The following is a 15000-nucleotide window of genomic DNA, read 5'->3' on the forward strand; positions in this document are numbered from 1 at the left end:
AAATGTTGTACTGATCTCAGATAAGATCCTGATTTCCCCCTCTCCCTTATTTCAAGGAAAATTCTTTTATCTTCATCACCATCATCATCATCATCACTTGATAATATCTGTTTTCCATGTTGGTATGGGTTGGATGGTTTGACAGTTGCTGGCAAAGCTGGAGAGCTGCACCAAGCTTCAATTGTCTGTTTTGGCAAGGGTTCTACAGCTGGGTGCTCTTTCTAATGCCACCCACTTTGCAATGTGTACTGGGTGCTTTTTACATGGCACTGTGTAATGATATTGAACTGGCCTTAATACTTAATCAATATTGTTGTTGTTAAGTCACATTTCATTTCTTATTAATCAGACTCATCAAAATCAGCCAGACCATGATTGTACCATTTATATTACAGAGAGAGGCACAGTTCCCCGTGTCTTTTTTTTTTGTTTGTTTAGATGGTTCTTTGTGGAAGATTTAGTTTCTTTTTTTGTTTTAATCAGGTTGAGCGACCAGATGAAAGCTCTCTTTAATTAGACTCATTAGAACCTTCCACTGAATCGAGTGGTTTTTTTTTTTTCAGTTTCTTTAGCTGTGGTTATAGGCTTTAGATATGTGTTTCAGATTTTAAAGATGAGCAGGTACTGGATGGTTGAGGAAGGTTTAGCTACAATGTTTAATCAGTTGACACAACCCACCCTTGCTACTTTCAACCATTTCTTTTATATGAAAGTTTTAAGATTTAATATTGTCAGTTTATTCAGTATTTGGAAATGTTTCCGTTATAAATATTGACATTATTCATAATAATAATAATAATAGTTTCAAATGTTTCTACAAGGGCAGCAATTTTGGGGGAGGGGATGATTACATTGACCCCAGTGTTCAACTGGTACTTAGTTTACTGACCCTGAAAGGATGAAAGGCAAAGTCAACCTTGGCAGAATTTGAACTCAGAACATAAAGATAGACACAATGCATGCTAAGCATTTTGCCTGGCATGATAACAGTTCTGCTAGCTTGCTGCCTTAATAATAATAATAATAATAATAATAATAACAATAATTTTATTTGGCGACCTTACTGGTGCCACATAAAAAGCTCTCAGGCCACACTGAAAAGTGGTTGGCATTTGGAAGGGCATCCAGCTGTAAAAACCTTGCCAAAAACTGACCTCACCTGTGTTTGTGCCATGTAAAAAGCACTCAGTCCACTCTGCTGGGTGGTTAGGGTTAGGAAGGGCATCCAGCCATAAAAAAACCATATCAAAGCAGACAGAGAAGTCTGGTGCAGTCTTCCTCTTAACCAGCTCCTCTCAAACCATCCAACCCAGGCCAGTATGGAAGGCGGAAGTTAAATGATGATGAGGATAATAATGTAATAACAATATAATTCTTACATTATTTACATTTGACGGATATTTGTCCTCATCTTGTTTGTTGTTGACACGTTTCGACTGATATACCCTTCAGCCTTCATCAGGTGTCTTGGGGAAATTTCGAACCTGGGTTCGAAACATTGTGTTAACAACAAACAAGATGAGGACAAATATTCGTCAAATGTAAATAATGTACATAATTCTTCATCTCTTAAATATAGAACTGTAATATAATTCTTTCTACAACAGGCACAAGGCCTGAAGGGGGCTTGGTTGATTGCATTCACCCCAGTACTTGACCAATACTTACTTTTTTGACCTAAAAAGGATGAAAGGCAAAGTTGACCTTGGCAGCATTTGAACTTAGAACATAATGACATAAAGATGGTCGAAATACTGTTTGACATTTTGTCTGGCATGCTAATTACTCTGCCATCTTTCCTCAATAATAATAATAATCCTTTCTACTGGAAGCACAAGGCCTCAAATTTGGGGGAAGGGATTAAGTTAATTACATTGACCCCAGTGTGTAGCTGGTACTTAATTTATCAATCCCGAAAGGATTAAAAGGTAAAGTCAACCTTGGTGGAATTTGAACTCAGAACAAAGCAGTAGATGAAATACTGCTAAGCATTTTGCCTGGCGTGCTAACGATTCTACCAGCTCACCACCTAATAATAATAATAATAATAATAATAATAATCCTTTCTACTATAAGCACAAAACCTGAAATTTTGGAGGAGGGGACAAATTGATTGCATCAACCCCTAGTGCTTGACTGGTACTTATTAGCCCCTAAAGGATGAAAGGTAATGTCAGCTCCAATGGCAGTTGAACTCAGAATGTAAGGACAGAGAAAATACCATTGAGCATTTTCCCCAGTGTGCTTATGATCCTGCCTGCTCAACACCTTAATAATAATAATAATAATAATAATAATGCTTAAAGAACCTCTGTGGATTCTTCACTAAGGGGTGGGGTGTAGGTTGGAGTTATTTTAAAGCTTTTTGTTGCTAAAATAGTTAAAAGCAAAAACACCTGGAACCACACATGGCCCATGTGACCAAATACCCAGGTATACATGTTCATATTTCAATCAAATTCTTAATATTTGTGGCAGTTCGTTAGGAGTGGCTCACTTTGCAATCACACGGTATTGGTGGCCCCAGGTTTGGCCAATGCCTTGCCAGTGGATTTGCTTGACAGAAGCTGTGTGGAAGTTTGCTGTTCCTATATATATATATGTATATATGCATGTGTGGTATATCATTTGGGTGGATATGTTCTATATATATATATATATATATATATATATATATATATATATATATGTATGTGTGCAGGGGTGGCTGTGTGGTAAGAAGCTTGCTTCTCAACCACATGGTTCTAGGTTCAGTCCCACTGCATGGCATCTTGGGCAAGTGTCTTCTCCTATAGCCTCGGTGTTTGTGTTTGTCCCCACCACCATCACTTGACAACTGGTGTTGGTGTGTTTACGTCCCCGTAACTTAGCGGTTCAGCAAGAGACTGATTGAATAAGTACCAGGCTTACAAAGAATAAGGCCTGGGGTCTATATCTTTGACTAAAGGCAGTGCTCCAGCATGATTGCAGTCTGTTTGTTACTCCCACTGCCCTGCAACTGGTCTTGGTTTGTTTACATCCCTGTAACCTAGTGGTTTGACGAAAAGGTATAGAATAAGTATGGAGACTTGAAAGGGAAAATAAAGATGGAGATTGATTTGGTTGCTGCAGTGGTTGAAACAAAAGAAGATAAAAAAGGAAAAAAGATATTTACGAAATCCTTTATTTATCTTGTTTCTGTAATGTTCTAAACCTTTGCAATGCTTGATGTGAAATTAATGATCTTCACATTTAGTGATAGTTAGTTTTTATTTGAATGCAGCAAATACACACACACACACACACACACACACACACACACACGCACGCACGCACGCACGCACGCACGCACGCACGCACGCACGCACGCACGCACGCACGCACGCACGCACGCACGCACGCACGCACGCACGCACGCACGCACGCACGCACGCACGCACGCACGCACGCACGCACGCACGCACGCACGCACGCACGCACGCACGCACGCACGCACGCACGCACGCACGCACGCACGCACGCACGCACGCACGCACGCACGCACGCACGCACGCACGCACGCACGCACGCACGCACGCACGCACGCACGCACGCACGCACGCACGCACGCACGCACGCACGCACGCACGCACGCACGCACGCACGCACGCACGCACGCACGCACGCACGCACGCACGCACGCACGCACGCACGCACGCACGCACGCACGCACGCACGCACGCACGCACGCACGCACGCACGCACGCACGCACACACACACACACACACACACACACACACACACACACACACACACACACACACACACACACACACACACACACACACACACACACACACACACACACACACACACACACACACACACACACACACACACACACACACACACACACACACACACACACACACACACACACACACACACACACACACACATTTATATATATATATATATATATATAGGTGTAAGTTGAACATGTAGTGGTCTTTGAGAACTCATGGAGGTAAAGTAGCTGAGTTCCTTTCGAGTGTTGGGTCTCATGGAGGCAAGATGACTGAGTTCCTTTCGTGCATTGGGCCTCCTGGAGGAAAATTAGCTGAGCTCCTTTCAAGTGTTGGGCCTCACGGAGGCAATGATCAAGACCTTTGGCATTATGTCATGCTTGAGAAGACCCATCAGTCCAAGCAAGATTGCAGTCATGGCAGATACCAGTGTCACTCAAATGGCACCCGTGCTGGTGGCATGTAAAAGCACTCATTACATTCATTGGGGGAAGGGATTAAGTTAATTACATTGACTGCAGTGTGTAACTGGTACTTAATTTATCAATCCCAAAAGGATTAAAAGGTAAAGTCAACCTTGTGGAATTTGAATTCAGAACAAAGCAGTAGATGAAATACTGCTAAGCACTTTGCCTGGTGTGCTAACAATTCTACCAGCTCACCAGCTCAAGTGTTGGGTCTCATGGAGATGAATATAAACATTCCCATGTGGCAGGATTGAAAATTGTAAAGGGACCCCTCTTTACATGAAAGCATTGGTATCCTTGCTGGCCCACAAATAAAGTGTGTGTGAGAGAGAGAGAGATCCTGTTTCTGTGTGAACATTTGTGCTTCTACGAAAGTCTGCAACCTATGAGCAGTGATGTAGTCGCTTCTGCCAATAAATGATCCACTTGCATTGTGCCTTTTGAAGCTGTGTGGAATAAGAGGTCCTTCGCTTGAAAAAACAAAACAAAAGAAAAAAACAGGTAAAGCTTAGTGATTGGAAAGGCATCCAGATGTAAAACTATTCTTCACTCACATATTCACCTAACTCATGCTACCACAGCAAAACAAGCCTAAAAACGAATGAACAAACTTAATTAAAATAACTCAATTTATGTGGCAGAATTGAAGGAATTTTACATTTTTACTTGGAATGAATAGTTGTGAAAGACGAATATTCCACAACAGACTTTTGTAAGAAGTTCCAGATGTTTTCGGAACCAGCCTATCTTTTGTGTACCTTTCTTTTACTTATTTCATTCCTTTGAATGTGGCCATGCTGGGGCACCGCTTTGAAGAATATTTAGTCTTTTTTTAAATCTTGGTACTTATTTTATTGGTCTTTTTTGCCACACTGGTTGTCAAGTGGTGGTGGGGGACAAAGAAACACATGTACATGCACGAAGGGATTCTTTCAGTTTCCAACTACCAAATGCATTGACAAGGTTTTGGCCCGAGACTACAGTAAAGACAGTTACGTTCAAATCAACCAGATCTGGCCTCTCACACCTGCCCTACAATGTCATTCTAAAAATAATCACATGATTGAAACATTGAAGCTATGAGATAAAACAAGATTAATTCTAAACAATGTGAATAAATAAGCATTACATTTGATAGAATAATCTGAATGCTAGCTTTATGTATAGGAAGTCACTTAACCCTTTCATTACTGTATTTCTGTTGAGATGCTCTTTTTCTCTCTCAATTATTTAAAATATAACAAAGAATTTAGTAAAATAACTTAGTTATTATAAAATTAGTGTTAAGAACATAAATTGTGACTAAGTTTTGGTGGAAGATTTTAATTCAGAACTTATGAAAACAAGACATTTGTACTACAGAGCCAGAAGAGGTTTCAGCCAGGTTGGTAACGAAAGGGTTAATCTTTTTTTATTCTGTTTGAATACTTTGCATACTGGTATTTGGTTTCAAGTTATAAAGTTTCTTCATTTCATTTTATTCACAAAAGATTGAAGAATAACTTCTGTTTCTGTTTTTTTCTATGCAAAGATAAATTCATCAATTTTTAACTCCATCTCATCTATCTGTATCAATTAGTTTGTGCTGCTTCTCTAGTTTAATATTTTCATTGTCATTGGTTTTCTTTCACAATGGTTTCTGCATAACATAATGTCAACTAGTTTGTTCTCTTCTCTTCTTTGATAACTTCTTCCTGTGTGTGTGTATGTATGTAGGCAGGTTGTAGGCCAGCCCTGATTAAACAGGCCTGTCATCAGCAATGTTCCAACTGTGACTCTCCCATTTTGTATGTTTAGGGACCACGTTACCCTACAGGTTGTTTTTTACTTTAAGTTAGTAGGATGTGAGTTGAAGGAACTTGACTGTTATTTCTAGCAAGTTGAGTGACCATGCACAGCTCTTCATTGGGTTGGTGTGTGCAAGTTTGGGTGATGTATACAGGTGTAGATATGACCAGGTAAGATTCATAGTCATGGTATATTTGTGCCGTCACAGCTACAAGGCCCTTCCTCTATCTCGACAGCCATAAAGTGCTGCCTGTACCTTAGGCAAGTATTTCTGGCATGGTCTCAATTTAATCCGAATCTTATGGGTGAAATCAGGTTGATGGGAATTCTATGGAAGCTTGCCAGATCTTTTTAATTAAGTGTCACTCCTCTTACTCTTCACTCTAAATGTGTATATGTATGTATGTCTTTATATATATATATATATGTTTGTGTATGAATAGAAATTTTACTTTGCACACAAGTTTTACGGTTCAGTGATGTAAAAATCTGCAGTTAAGCTATCACAAATATTTTAGATCAGTGTGTCACAAACTATTTTAATCATCAGTGCTTTCCTGTTAGCATTTTCTCAATGCCCCCTCCCCCTCCACTTCTGCAAGATTAAACACACTTTTGCTGTCTACAGACCAGTTACCAGGAAAGGATTATTTTATACATCAGTCATAGCATCACTAGAATATGGAATGTCAATGCTGGTTGATCATCATCATCATTTAACGCCTGTTTCCCATGATGACATGGGGCTGGATAGTTTGACCGGAGGTGGCCAGCTGGGGGGCTACACCATGCCCCAGTTGTCTGTTTTGGCATGGTTTCTGTGGCTGGAGGATCCTTCTAGTGCCAACCGCTTACAAGGGTTCTGGGTGCTTTTTATGTGGCACCAACATGGGTGCAGTTAGATATATGTTTGCTTACTTGGGAGCACCTGCTTTGGGAAATTCTGTCTTAGATATTTGTTCAATAATAATAATAATAATAATAATAATGATGATGATTTCAAATTTTGGCACAAGGCCAGCAATTTTGGGGGAGGGGATAAGTCGATTACATTGAAAACCCCCGCCCCCATTGTTCAGCTGGTATTTATTTTATCAATGCTGAAAGAATGAAAGACAATGTTGACCTCAGTAAAATACTGCTAATCATTTTGCCTGGTTGGCTAACGATTCTACCAGCTCACTGCCATAATAGTAAATAATAATAATAATAATAATAATAATAACAAGAGCAATCATTATAATGGTGATAGTTTATTTATGATGATGAATAACAACAACAGCAATCTTTATAATGGTGATGGTTTATTACACTTAGACATGAATGTGTAATTGTTGTAAAATGTAAAGTTGTGACTCATTTCTGCCAGTTGTTTATATTGATTTCAGGTGATTGATAAAGGATTTTTGTCAGTATGGGTAATAAATAAGCAAACCTTTAATTAATTTAATGATGGTTGTATGAGTGATTAATGTTTAATTGTTAGAAGGATTTCTTTCAGTTATTTCTCTTGCTAAAAGACGAATAATGTTTTAAGGGCAGTATAACGTTATTAAAACCCCAGTTATGGTCCCACCAACTAAAAGAAGGAAGCTGGAAGTAACATAATTCAATGTTACAACAGATACCTCAGTGATTTTAGCAGGGTTTATATTTACAGAAGCTGATCAGGTATCATTACAGGATAGCAGTAAATGGAGTTAATTATAGGAGTTGATTTGACAATGCCTTGCTGCTGTTTTTGGTGTTTTGGCAAATCCTAAACACAATTGGATGTTTTCCCTCCTAGCTATTAAAGGAAGTACAAGCTGTCTGTCTGTTGTCTCTCTCACTCACACACACATACAGGAACTTCTACGTACCAAATATAATCACAAGGTTTTGGTCAGCCCGAGGTTATAGCAGAAGACACTTGCTCCAAGGTGCCACACAGTAGGGCTGAACCTGAAGCCGTACGGTTAGGAAGCAAGCTTCCAAACCACACAGCCATGCCAGCGCCTATTCCTAACAAGCTGTTTAAAAATTAGTTTTGAGAAGAATTGGCTGGTGATGAAGGAAGTCCTTCAAGTTATCATTACACCTGCTGTAAACAGTAGCTGTATATAAAGTATTGCTGTAGATTGTGGCATTCTCTCAATGTTTTTAACTGATATTGAGTCAAAAACAAAACTGCAACCTTGGAATTTAGCAAGAATTGAGTGTCTTGTACCATAAATATAGCCCTAAACCAGCATTTTATCTTTATAATTTGGGTTGTTTTCTTATATGCCTGATCACCTTATACATCAATGTATATATATATATCATCATCATCAAACGTTCGTTGTCCATACTGGTATGGGTTGGATGGTTTGACCAGGGCCGGTAAGCTGGAAGGCTGCATCAAACTCCAGTCTGATTTGGTATGGTCTTCTATGGTTGGATACCCTTCCTAACGGCAACCACTCCGAGAGTGTAATAGGTGCTTTTATGTACTATTGGCACAGGTGCCATTTGCGTGACACCAGTATCTGCCACAACTGTGATTTTGCTTGGCTTGATGGGTCTTCTCCTCAAGCACAACATAATGCAAAGGTCTCGGTCATTGGCTTTGTGAGGCCCAACATTCGAATGGAATTCAGTCACTTTCTCTCTCTCTCTCTCTCTCTCTCTCTCTATCTATCTATCTATCTATATATATATATATATATATATATATATAAATAAGAGTTACGGAATGGAGGAGATAAAATCCAGGCTACATATGTTTCATAGTGAGTGGAACCTCAGAAGTGGTAAATATCCAGAACCTTCCGTCTCAGTAAAACACTATTGTCCCTGAAAGTTGTTTTTTTATATTTACTACAGATTACTTGAAGCTTTCTTCCCACACCTCCATCCCTGCATCTTAAATTTATATATATATATATATATATATATATATATATATATATATATATATATATATATATATAAAAACATTTTTCTATTATAGGATCCCACCAAGCTTTTTTGTTTTCAAATGCATCCTGGATATATATACATATACTGTCATGTACACACACACACACACCGTTGTATATGCTTATATAAAGCTGCTTCTGCTATGCTACCAACTTGAATTTTCTGCATATATTCTTTAATCATCAGTAATGTGAATCGTCTTCAGTAACACATCTCATTAATGATGCATATTAAATCAGGTTTTCATATAATTCAATTTACATTTTTAATGTTAACCCCCCCCTACTTTTTCTGGGGATCGACTCCAATGAAATGTTTATAGTATTTAAGTTGATTACTTTTAAGATTTGGATGTTGTTGCTCTTGACTAATCTTTTTCTATTTATCTCTGGAAATATCAACAGAATGCAATTGGGAATCTGTGTGTGTGAATGTGGTTTGGTTGCAGGTGTATGATCGGATCAAAGCATATGGTCGTAACCATTTTCTCTTTTTAGTGGAATCTAAAACCATGTAATCTACTGGGTGTGTTTTATTTACTTACACTTTGTAAGGAGACTTGGCTGATATTTCTAGCGAGTGAAACAACTTTGTAGAAGCCCACTTTTAGTCTTTTAAGATATTGATGTTAGTGGTGGCGCTGCAGTAGTTAAGGCTATCCTAAGTATTTGTTACAAAATGGATTTAGAATTGGTTCAGGTCCTTGTCTATTGTTCTTGGACACAGTTTCACTACCATAGAATGGTGAGCTTGGAAATGGACTTTTCAGATTTGGAAAAGTTTAAAATTGTTATTCTGTTATGGATATTCCAGGAGTTAGAAACATAGGGAGAATTCACAAAAAGAAAACAAAAGATGAAGACAGGTGGTGTAGACAACAAACAGATATATTAGTATAATGCTCGGGAATTGAAAAAGTCTTTAACGTTTCGAGCCTGCGCTCTTCCACAGAAAGGAACACAGAAAGAAACAAGGAGGGAAAATAAGTCAGGGTAGAAAATGCTAAAGTAATTTTATCATGAAAACCATTTTGGTATCGGTTTCAGTCGGAAAACAATTAAATTGTGGAAAAATTAAATGAAAATTAAAAAAAAAAAAATATTTCCATAGTATTCAAATACAAGGGACATTTTCCTTGTTTCTGCCTATCTCTGTCTCTCTTGTTTTCACTCTTGTGGGTTTGAGGTAGTTATGGATTTTTGTTATTGGCGCAAATGTCAATGTGTTGGCCGAATGCTATTTTTCTGTTGTTCGGAATTTTGATCTGGAATCTGTGCAGAGCCATCCTTTGACGTAGACTGTTTTTTGTTTGGCCTATGTATTACTCTTGACACCCAGAGCAGGTTAGTGCGTATATCAGGTTCTCCGAAGCACATGTGAAGTTACTTTTCACTGTGAAACATTGTCCCTGTTTGAAGGAGAACATTGATCCCTCAATTAAATTGACGCATATCCCACAGTCAGGTCTTCCCGCATTTTTTACTGACGGCTTCAGTGTTGTTGTTGAGTGTATTCGGGCTTGTGTTAGGAGACTTTTCATAGATTTGGGCTGTCTCTTGGTTTTTATGATGGTTTGTGTTTGGAAGATTAAGTTCATTCTGTGGTTTATTTTTAGCTGGCGAATGTTTTGAAGGATGGTGTCGAAGGCTTCATTGTTAAGAGGGTTGTGTGTGGAGATGTATGGTAGGGCTTTTGGTTGTAAATCCTTTAATTTGGGATGTCTGAGTTCGTGGCTGTTGAGTTGTAGGGCATGTTGAAAGCATATGTCAATTAGTGAAGGTGGGTAGTTCCTTTTCATTTAATCTTTTCCACAATTTAATTGTTTTTCATACTTAGAGTTGAAAATGTCTCAATGACTGAAACCGGTACTAAAATGTTTTTCATGATAAAATTATTTTAGCATTTTCTACTTTGACTTATTTTCCTTATACATATCAACTTGTGTGTTCCTTTTCAACCTTCTACATATATATATATATATATATATATATATATATATATATATATAATTAATTCATTTTGTTTTGCAAGATTTCTGATGTGAAATCGTGTGTTGAAACAGGTATTGTTGTATTTTGGGATGGTCATTTTATTTATTTATTTATTTTGGAGTCAGTGGAGCAAGAACACGCATGGAAATGAAAAGTGTTGCTGAAGGAGTCACAAAAGATTTGGACAGGTGTTAAAATAATAAAATAACACTAATAAATGAGTGAAGAAAAAAAATACAGTGCGTGTGTTTTTGGCAAAAAAAAAATGACCGTCCCAAAATACAATAACATATATATATATATATATATATATATATATATATATATATATATATAGATATATATATAGATATAGATAAATACACACACACACACACACACCCCTGATATTAGATAAGGTATTAGTATTTATGATGTACAAATTATTGCTCTAGTTTTTTCTGTAGTTACTGAAATTGTTGAGTGTATAAACAGATTGGCTGCTTGTTTTGAATTGGTCAGATTGATGTTGACGTCCCTAATGGGAATCCAATAAGATTTGAAAATCAATTGAGGTTGTTTATCATTGTTTCAGTGTACGGAGAAATAGCTAAATTAGCCTTGTTTATACATCTGCTATATAGGGTACATAGTTATGTAACGAAACCTCCCTAAACTAGAAACCCTTACCAGAAGTAGAATTCTTATGAAGGACAATCACACAGTATCAGTGTATGGCATAATATATGCAGTAAGACTGCTATAAACCAAGAAACCCTACACAACTTCAAACCTACAAGAACTAGAATTTCACTGAAGGACAACTTGGAACCATTAGAACACAAGATACAAAAGGTTCATAATCAACAAACACACCTAATGGATAGATCCCTCATCAGCTGCCTAATGGATATGATTATGGTTTTGGCACCTGGGCATTAGCATTTATGCCTACAGAATCAACAGCCTTAAAGTCATAAATGCTGTCTGGGCTATTGATGGACCAGAAGCAGGAACGAAACAAGCACAATATGTCCATTATGTTTACACCTGTTTATTGTTACAAATATAAACATCTCAAGCATAAATCATTTCATATGAAGCACAAGTTCAAAAATGTAATGTATAAAATAGAGAGAAATAAAATAGAGAGAAATATTCCTCAAAATAGACATTGCTACCCCAAGAATTACAGAGAACTTAAAAATCATAAAACATTAGGATGAATTAGCCAAATAAATGTAATGAGAAAAAGCAATTGGACATAGTCAAAAACTTAGGTTGCTAAAACATAAAATGGGAAATAATTGTAAAGAACTAGAATTGGTCAAAATAGATTAGTGAAAGAACATAAAGCATTAGACATTGGTCCTTAACTAACAATCTGTAACACATTTAAAACATGAAAACATAGAACGAACCAAATGTAAGCTAATGGAATAACCTCGTTTTCACTATCGAGTTTCAATTGTCTTGAAACAATGCATTATGGGAGTAAACCAGTGTAGACCAATATCTATGAGATACAAATTGTCATTATAGATAACAGATTCAACCTTTTAGCATTTGGCTATATCTGGCCCAAATATTCTACCTGTTTTCTGTTCAAACTGGCAAGATTTGGCAAGTCACAACTACCAAACAATGTCTTTTCTAAGAATAAATAATCACATCAAAATCTTAAGGCTACAAGATAATGCATGATTAATTCAAAATAATATGAACATTTAAAGGGTTGAATTTCCACAAAAGAAAAAAAAAACAAAACAAAATATAAAAATGATATAAAATTGGCTAAAACATCCACATTGTAACAATACCCTAACATTTTAAAAACCTGAAAACATAATTAAAACGAATTGCAAACCAATTGAATAGCAGCATATCACTTTAACCATCCAGCATTAAACATCTATGATGTGGGAACAAATCATGGTAGATTTATAACTGTTAGATATAAACTTCAATTATAGAAAATATAAAATAAATATCCATTATATAAAAACAACATAGCAACACCGTATGCTGCAAAGAAAGGAGCCTGAGCACAGACGTACCATTTTGACATGAGCCTGCCTGAAGTCATCCTTGGTTCTATTATATTCTTTGGTTTTATGGTGATTGACTTCAAAATAAGGTATCAAAATTTCATGTTAATTCATATTTGAGACACTAGCTGAATAAAGGCATAATTTACAAAATTCTTCATTATTTCTAAAGTTAATTTGAAATATAGCTGCAGAAGCACAAGTGTGGCTGTGTGGTAAGAAGTTTGCTTCCCAACCACATGGTTCCAGGGTCAGTCCCACTGCATGGAACCTTGGGCAAGTGGTTTTTACTACAGTATTGGGCTGGCCAAAACTTTGTGAGTGGATTTGGTAGGTGGAAACTGAAGGAAGCCTGTTGTGTGTGTGTATATTTAGGCCTGCATTTGCACCCCTCACTTCACAACTGGTGTAGTCATGTTATGTCCCTGTAACTTGGGAGTTTGGCAAAAGAGATTGATGGAATAAGTACCAGGCTTTAAAAACATGTCCTGGGGTCAATTTGCTTGATTAAAATTTTCCGAGGCAGTGCTCCAGCATGGTCGCAGTCTAATGGCTGAAACAAGTTAAAGATAAAAAATAGGCAATATGTTTCAACATAGATATAATAGGGAAAAAGTGAATAGCTCTCCACTGCCAAAATGATAAATGATAATGAAGCTATGAGCAGAAGTCCATAATTACTCCCTAACGAATGTGATATTATACACATCAACATAAAATAATGATAATCTATCCACAAACTGCAAAGCATTTCTCTCAACTAATCGTTTGACAGACCTGGACTAGAAATTCTGAATTTTCTCAAAGATTTGCTGTCTCCCCAAACAACACGTAAATTACTTAAATAACAACAGCCATAAACAAAAGACATGAACACTGCAATGCATTCAGACACAGACACTATCTCTCTTTCTCACTTTCACTCTATATCTCTCTTTCTCACACATACATACACTCACACACACCATTTGAGCGTGATTGTTACCAACGTCGCCTTCCTGGCACGGGAAAAGACATTTGAACGAGATCGTTGCCAGTGCCGCTTGACTGGCTCCTGTGCTGCTTGACTGGCTCCTGTGCAGGTTGCACGTAAAATACACCATTTCGAGCGTGGCTGTTGCCAGTACCGCCTGGCTGGTCTTCGTGCCGGTGACACGTAAAAGCACCCACTACACTCTCTGAGTGGTTGGCGTTAGGAAGGGCATCCAGCTGTAGAAACTCTGCCAAATCAGATTGGAGCCTGGTGTAGCCACCTGGTTTCACCAGTCCTCAGTCAAATCGTCCAACCCATGCTAGCATGGAAAGCGGACGTTAAACGAAGATGATGATGATGATTCCTAATGTAAACTTGTTTATCCATTTGCATCATTAATCTTTAACACTTTCCAAAACTACAACAGCTTCATTACCTCTGCTAAGGAAGGAGGTTATGTTTTCATTGACATTGGTTTCTCCGTCTGTGTGCAAAATAACTCAAAAAGTTGTGAACGGTATTTAATGAAACTTGCAGAAAAAGTTGGTAATGACAAAAGGAACAGATGATGAAATTTTGGTAGTGATCCGGGAATTTTTATGGATTCTTGAAGGATTTTTCATTTGTTATATTTACTTTACATGAAGTATTACATTATGTTCTTTGATTATCTCTCTTGAAAACACGTTCATCATTTCCACGTAACCTATGGTGGCGCTGCTGCTTCCAGAGTTTATTTTCATTTCTCTATTAGTAATTTTACTCTTGTATCTATCTTAAAATGAGCTGCTTGGCGGAGGTCTGCGGGGGATGACATGACAAGCCTTGACTATTGAGATTGACTCAAAAAGCTTAGGTTATGCTCCCACCACCACCGCTTTATATCATCTGTATGATGTGGAAAATATTCCATCAACATTGCCCATCTTTAAAATTCGTCCAGGGCTTGGGCCCCCATGCCATCCGTTCACTACAGAAATGTTCGTGTCATATCACAACACTATGACAGAACTATTTCACCTCAATTGGCCCTGCCATCTTCAACA

Source organism: Octopus bimaculoides, chromosome 6, assembly GCF_046866305.1.
Source record: "Octopus bimaculoides isolate indiv1 chromosome 6, ASM4686630v1, whole genome shotgun sequence".
NCBI classification, from domain to species: domain Eukaryota; kingdom Metazoa; phylum Mollusca; class Cephalopoda; order Octopoda; family Octopodidae; genus Octopus; species Octopus bimaculoides.